The sequence below is a fragment of the Piliocolobus tephrosceles genome, chromosome 11 (assembly GCF_002776525.5).
Source record: "Piliocolobus tephrosceles isolate RC106 chromosome 11, ASM277652v3, whole genome shotgun sequence".
NCBI classification, from domain to species: Eukaryota; Metazoa; Chordata; class Mammalia; order Primates; family Cercopithecidae; genus Piliocolobus; species Piliocolobus tephrosceles.
In genome coordinates this window covers 92,700,659-92,708,166 of record NC_045444.1, presented here as the reverse complement: position 1 = coordinate 92,708,166, position 7,508 = coordinate 92,700,659, and the positions used below count along the sequence as shown (strand labels likewise).

Sequence of the window (7,508 nt, the reverse complement as noted above, 5' to 3'; positions counted from 1 at the left end):
GGGGAAAAAGCAGGGATATTAACATTTGTCCAATTACAAAGTCCTCAGAGTGAAGGAAGGAGCAGAGGAAACTGGTTCTAAACAGTAAGGGGCAAGGCTACATATCAATGCTGGAAGATGCTGGTACACGTGCAGCCCAGCTTTCCTATCATATCTCTAACAGGGATGTGGGAGGGCGGCAGTCCCCCAACCCCCAAGACAGACCACAGACCAAAGCATTGTTCTGACCCTATGAAAGGACCTGTTTATGGGTGAGAGGAAGGTTCATATCCTAGTGGAGGAAACAGCGGTAGTTCCTGGAATAGAGCCCATATCCCAGGCATTGAAGAAGAAGAGGAAGTAGATGCTGGAGGAGGGTTAGAAGTGCTGGGCAGAAGCTGGACATGGTGGCTCATGCCTGTAATCCCAGCACTTTGGCAGGCCGAGGTGGGAGGATCACTTGAGGCCAGGAGTTCGAGACCAGCCTGGCCAACATGGTGAAACCCCGTCTCTACTAAAAATACAAAAATTAGCCGGGTGTGGTGGTGGGCGCCTGTAATTCCCACTATTTGGGAGGTTAAGGCGGGAGAATCGCTTGAACCCGGGAGGCAGAGGTTACAGTGAGCCGAGATGGCACCACTGCACTCCAACCTGGGCAACAGAGTGAGGCCCTATCTCAAAAAAAAAAGTGCTGGGCAGAAATGTTGGCTCTCAGAGAAGATAGCCCAGAGTAGGAGAGGGAGCAAATGGCTAAAGCCATCTTTTAATTAGCCAGCTTGGTGTTAAGGAAATGTAAGCCACCCCTAGTGAGTCCATGAAATGGATCTAGTCTTCTGCTCAACTGGGAGTAGGAGCCAGTAACATCCACACAAAATGCATACATGATTTCATTGAATACTTACTGTAACCTAATAAAGTCTCAGTGTTGCCACCTCCAATTTATAGAGTTATTTTTAAAAGAAATGAGGTTCAAAAAGGATTAACAACTTTCTAGACTCACAAAAAAATAGTTATGTTAATAAGAGGTTGTTATGTCAGCAACATGGCAGTATAAAAAACCCTGAATTATCCTTCCCCCTCCCCTCCACATACTGATTCAACAAAAATTCATTGACAAATTCCCCTTGTGGAAGATCAGAAACTACCTGAAAGGCTCCTGCACCCCCAGAAAATGCTACATCAGACTCACCAAAGCCAGTAAGGAGACTCGGGACATTCTCTCACTGGAGACCCTGCCCCTAACCCCGTGCCGTATGACCATGAGAAGATCCCCTCACTCCCAAGCTTCCACCAGAGGAGGGGAGAGGTTGGTCTTTGTGTCCAGCACCCCAACTCTTGTGAGAGGACTTCCCAAAAAACTAGCTATATTTTGCCAGTCCTGGAAGTCTCATGATCGGTTAGTTTGGATACCGAGGGGAGAATGGAGGTGGAGTCTCTGGCTGATAGGCACCATTGGCCCTTCCCCTCACACAGCACAGAGTTTGTGGATTAAAAAAAAGTCCAGTTCTCAGCTTTTCCCAGGGGAGAGAGAGTTGGCCCAGAACCCCCGCTTATCAAAAAGAAAAAGACAGAAAGTGTTGACAAGGATGTGGAACTCCTGCATGCTGTTGGTAGGAATGCAAAATGATGCAGCCACTGTAGAAAACAGTTTGGAATTTCCTCAAAAAATTAAAAATAGAACGACCATGTGATCTAGCAATCTCACTTGTGGGTACATATCCAAAAGAATTGAAATCAGGATCCCAAAAAGATATCTGTACCCCTGTGTTCATTTCATCATTATTCACAATAGCCAAGATGGCTATGGAAGCAACCTAAATATCCATTAAAGGATGAGTGAATAAAGAAAATGTGGGGCCAGGCGTGGTGGCTTATGCCTGTAGTCCCAGCACTTTAGGAGGCCAAGGTGGGCGGATCACCTGAGGTCAGGAGTTTGAGACCAGCCTGGTCAATATGGTGAAACCCTGTCTCCACTAAAAATACAAAAATTAGCCAGGCATGGTGGCATGCAACTGTAGCCCCAGCTACTAGGGAGGCTGAGGAAGGAGAATCACTGGAACCTGGGAGGGGGAGGTTGCAGTGAGCCGAGGTCATGCTACTGCACTCTAGCCTGGGTGACAGAGCAAGACTCCATCTCAAAAAAAAAAAGGCCAGGTGCAGTGGCTCAAGCCTGTAATCCCAGCACTTTGGGAGGCCGAGGCAGGCGGATCACGAGGTCAGGAGATTGAGACCATCCTGGCTAACATGGTGAAATCCTGTCTCTACTAAAAGTACAAAAAAATTAGCCGGGCGAGGTGGCGGGCGCCTGTAGTCACAGCTACTCGGGAGGCTGAGGCAGGAGAATGGTGTGAACCTGGGAGGCAGAGCTTGCAGTGAGCCGAGATCATGCCACTGCACTCCAGCCTGGGGGACAGAGCAAGACTCCATCTCAAAAAAAAAGAATGTTTTTGACATTTTTAAATGGTTGTTTAAAAAAACAAAAACAAATAGCAACAAAAAAAAAGAAGACTATGTCACAGAGACTGTATATCAGATCAGTGGCTTGTTAGGAACCAGGTAGCATAGCAGGAGGCAAGTGGCAGGCGAAGGGAGCATTACCACCTGAGCTCCGTCTCCTGCCAGATCTATTAGATTCTTATAGGAGCACACACTCTATTGTAAACTGCACATGCAAGGGACCTAGGTTGTGCACTCCTTATGAAAATCTAATGCCTGATGATCTGAGGTGGAACTGTTTCATCCTGAAACCATCTCCTCCATACCCTCATCCATGGAAAAATTGTCTTTCACGAAACCAGTCCCTGGTGCTGAAAAGGTTGGGGACAGCTGCTATACGTGGTCCACAAAGCCTAAAATCTTTACTATCTGACCCTTTGCAGAAAGTTTCCTGACCCCTATTAGATCTTTATGACCGGACATGGAAAGATTTCTAAGCAAAGTTATGGACTAGCATTAGCATATTTATGTTTTAAAAAATTCTTAGATATGTGTACATACCTCTATATACATATGCAGGCACAGACAAAAGATTGAACCAATAGCTGATAAACTGCTGTCAGTGACTCCTGCTAGGAAGCAGTGTGGGAACTGAGTGGGTTGGGATGTTTACTTTTTATTCTACAGATTTGTTCTGTTCTCGTCTTCTACAAAGAGAATATATCTATGTATTACTTTTTTGTTTTGTTTGTTATTGTTGTTTTTGTTTTGAGACAGGGTCTCATTCTGTCACCCAGGCTGGAGTGCAATGGCACGATCACAGTTCACTGCAGTACTGACCTCATGGGCTCAAGCAATCCTTCTACCTCAACCTCCCGAGTAGTTGGGACTATAGACATGCACCACCATGACTGGATAATTTTTATATTTGCTTTGTTTGTTCGTTTGTTTGAGATGGAGTCTTACTCTGTCACCTAGGCTGGAGTGCAGTGGCACGATCTTGGCTCACTGCAACCTCTGCCTCCCAGGTTCAAACAATTCTCCTGTCTCAGCCTCCCGAGTAGCTAGGACTACAGACACATGCCACCGCTTCTAGCTAATTTTTGTATTTTTAGCAGAAATAGGGTTTCACCATATTGGTCAAGCTGGTCTTGAACTTGTGACCTCAAGTGATCCACCCACCTTGGCCTCCCAAAGTGCTGGGATTACAGGCATGAGCCACAACACCTGGCCTTAATTTTTGTATTTTTTATAGAGACAGCATCTTGCTATGGTGCCCTGGGCTCAAGCAATCCTCCCACCTCTGCCACCCAAAGTGCTGGGATTATAAGTGTGAGCCACCACACCCAGCCTATGTATTACTTCTATAATTAAAAAATAGTAAAAAGGTGCCCGGGAGATGATGGCCACCCTCCAGCAGTGCCTAGGCTCTCCCTGCAGGTGCAATGCTTCAGTACATCTGTGGTCAGACCATTGCCAAGCCTGTGAGGCCTCCTGTTCAGGTATACAGTATTGAAGGTTGCTATCCATGGCTCTTCATTCTGCTGCATCGAAACAGAATAAGCTGGAGCAAGTAGAAAAGGAGCTGTTGAGAATAGCACAAATCCTGAAGGAACCCAAAGTGGCTGCTTCTATTTTGAATCCCTATGTGAAGCGTTCCTTTAAAGTGAAAAGCCTAAATGACATCACAGCCAAAGAGACGTTCTCTTCCCTCAAGACCCCGATCAATTTGCTTGCTGAACATAGTCACTGAAGCAATACCCAAAGAGTCGTTTCTGCCTTTTCTACCATGATGAGTGTCCACCGTGGAGAGGTACCTTGCACAGCGGCCACTGCATCTCCTTTAGAGGAAGCCACACTCTCTGAATTAGAGAATTCTAATTCTCTAATTCTAAATCTCTTCAGGAGATTCCTCAGTCAAGGCCAAGTATTGAAATTGGAGGGTAAGACTGATCTGTCAATCATAGGTGGAATGATTGTGCGCATTGGAAAGAAATGTTGACATGTCTGCCAAGACCAAGATTCAGAAGGTGAGCAGGGCTATGCAAGATGTTGTCTAAAAGTGTTGATTTTCTGCCATCATTGAAAATTCTTAAACTTGGAGCAACAATAAAAGGCTTCTGGAACAGAAAAAATAATAAAAATACTACTTGGACAAAATAATTAACAATAATCTTTAGCCCTTCAAATTTCTACTTTTTGGCCAGGCATGGTAGCTCATGCCTTTTTTCCCAGCACTCTGGGAGGCTTGAGGTGGATGGATCACTTGAGGTCAGGAGTTCAAAACCAACCTTGTCAACATGGTGAAATTCTGTCTCTGCTAATAATCCTTGCAGAAAAACTACTAGAATACACATTGCAGATTAACATTCAATATCTACCTTATCTCTTCCTAGGGTGCTTCTTATATTGAAGAAGATGAAAGATTAAAGAAAAAAAATTCTACATATTTCAGACTCCCTTGCAGCTAGGGCTCTGGGTGTGATTTAGGTTTCTTAAGTCAGATTATGAGGTAAGAGCCCCCCTTTTTTGGTGTTTCTACATTTACACTTTAAAAATGGTCACAAAGAGGCTGGGGATGGTGGCTCACCCCTTTAATTCCAGCCCTTTGGGAGGCCGAGGCAGTTGGATCTCTTAAACCCAGGAGTTCAAGACCAACCTGGGCAACATAGCAAAACGCTATCTCTACAAAAAATTAAAGAGTTAGCCAGGCATGGTGGTGCACACTTGCAGTCCCAGCTACTTGGAAGGCTGAAGTTGGAGCCTGGAGTTGAAGGCTGCAGTGAGTTGTGATTGTGCCATTGAACTCCAGCCTGAGTAAAAGAGTAAGACTCTGTCTCAAAATAACAATTTTAAAAAAATGGTCACAGAGGCATTGTGGTTTCTCTGGGGTAGGATTAGCAGCATTCAGGCACTAGCTCCTCTGTCAAGGAGCAGGCTACAGCAGGTACAGCTCCATTCTGAAGCTGGTCATTGTGGAGACAGGTTTCTACTCGTGAGGGCTTCCTGATTGGATCAGTGATGGTATGACTTCATGGCCAATAACTGTTACGGCAGCTTCCCCATTCAGCAAATGCTTTCCTGACAAGAGAATATGCAGCAGCTTCCTTGGTGTTCTGATTCTGCAGTGTGGCTTTGAGAATCATTTCTGAATACTCTGCCTAGAATCTGTTTCTTCAGTCCTTCAAATTTCTACTTTTTGGCCGGACCTGGTGGCTCACGCCTACAATCCCAGCACTCTGAGAGGCTTGAAGCAGATGGATCACTTGAGGTCAGGAGTTCAAGATCAGCCTTGCCAACATGGTGAAATCTTGTTTCTACTAAAAGTACAAAAATTAGCCAGGTGTGGTGGTGGGCACCTGTAACCCCAGATATTCAGAAGGCAGAGGCAGGAGAACAGCTTGAACCCAGGAGGCGGAGGTTGCAGTGATCCCTGATTGTGCCACCTGGGCACAATTTTGTACTCCAGCCTGGGCAACAGAGCAAGACTCTGACTCAAAAAAAAAAAAAAAAAAAAAAACACCAACTTTTCTATAGCTTGAGTAGATTCTGTTCTCTAAAAGTTAACCCTAATCAATACAGCAACCTAAGTCCTATAACAAAGAGTTATGAGAGTAAAGAAGGAATTCCAAGAAGGTCACATACATTCTTTCTAATCCTCACAGCAACATAGGAGGTAGGACTCTTATTTTAGAGAAAACAAAACACAGGAGATAAAGTTCCTGAATCAGTGTCATATAATTATTAACTAGCAGAACAGGGACTCAAACCTATATCCATCTGAGTATAAAACCCATTTCCATACACACAAAAGCATATATATCAGCTTGGCAATATGATCCTCAGGCTCATGATGGAGGTGGTGGTGGTGGTGGTTGTTTCTGTTACCATTGAAGTACAAATACACTCATGAACAGCAACAGGACAGAGGTTAAATGTTGGTAGATTTATGTGACCCAGGGTATTTCTCTTTTGAGTATACTCAGCCAGGTGTGGTGGCTCGAGCCTGTAATCCCAGCACTTTGGGAAGCCAAGGCGGGTGGATCATGAGGTCAGGAGATCGAGACCATCCTGGCTAACATGGTGAAACCCTGCTGGGCGTACTGGTGGGCACCTGTAGTCCCAGCTACTCGGGAGGCTGAGGCAGGAGAATGGCGTGAACCCGGGAGGCAGAGCTTGCAGTGAGCAGAGATCGTGCCACTGCATTCCAGCCTGGGCAACAGAGCGAGACTCCATCTCAAAAAAAAAAAAAAAGTATACTCAAGGCTTTTAATCTTTGGGGGTGGGGAGGCACGTCACAAACTCAACCACTGAGAATCTGATGAAACTACAAATCTTTTATCCAGAAAAAGGTCACACTCAATTTTAAGGAGTTTATGTACCCAAGTAAATAACACATTCAATAAGTGTTATTGAGTTTCACTGAGTCCTAACGTTGTAATAATTTGTATGATCTTTTTTATTTTTTGAGACAGAATCTCACTGTTGCCCAGGCTGGAGTGCAGTGTCGTGATCATGACTCACTGCAGCCTCAACCTTCTGGCTCAAGCAATCCTCCCACATCAGCCTCCCAAGTAGCTAGGGCCAGAGGTGCGTGCGTCACAACACTGGGCTAATTTTTTTTTTATTTTTTGTAGAGACGGGGTTTTGCTATGTTGCCCAGGCTGGTCTTGGACTCCTGGGCTCAAGTGATCCACCCACCTCAGCCTCCCAAAGTGCTGGGATGATAGGCATGAGCCACCACACATGGCCGTTTGCATGATCTTAAAGCAGCTATGAATTTCATTCTTCCAAAGAATTGGTTCACACAATCTTCCTAGTGAAATTTTCTTAACAGATTCATCTGTTCAAATCATTCCCAATTCTAGGCTTTCTTCAAGGTGTCAGAAGCCCTTACCGCTGTGTCATTCTCACACCCAAGTTCAAATATGACAGAACCTCTGGCCTCACGCAGTATCTGCCATCATGTGTTTGCTTTATGGGAAAACATCCCTTTGTGCCTGGTTTGTCCATGAATATATTACTGTGCATTCACTCAGTTAAATTAAACAACTTAAGCCAGGCATGGTGGCTCATGCCTGTAATCCCAGCAC

At 45.0% G+C, this 7,508-nt stretch overlaps 1 pseudogene across 1 annotated transcript; it reads left to right on the top strand.

The window, feature by feature from the left end:
* Positions 1 to 3,856: 3,856 nt before the first annotated feature.
* Positions 3,857 to 4,475, top strand: LOC111545648 (annotated as a pseudogene). The gene has a single exon (XR_003307344.1). The product of XR_003307344.1 is annotated as an ATP synthase subunit O, mitochondrial pseudogene (transcript).
* Positions 4,476 to 7,508: the final 3,033 nt, after the last annotated feature.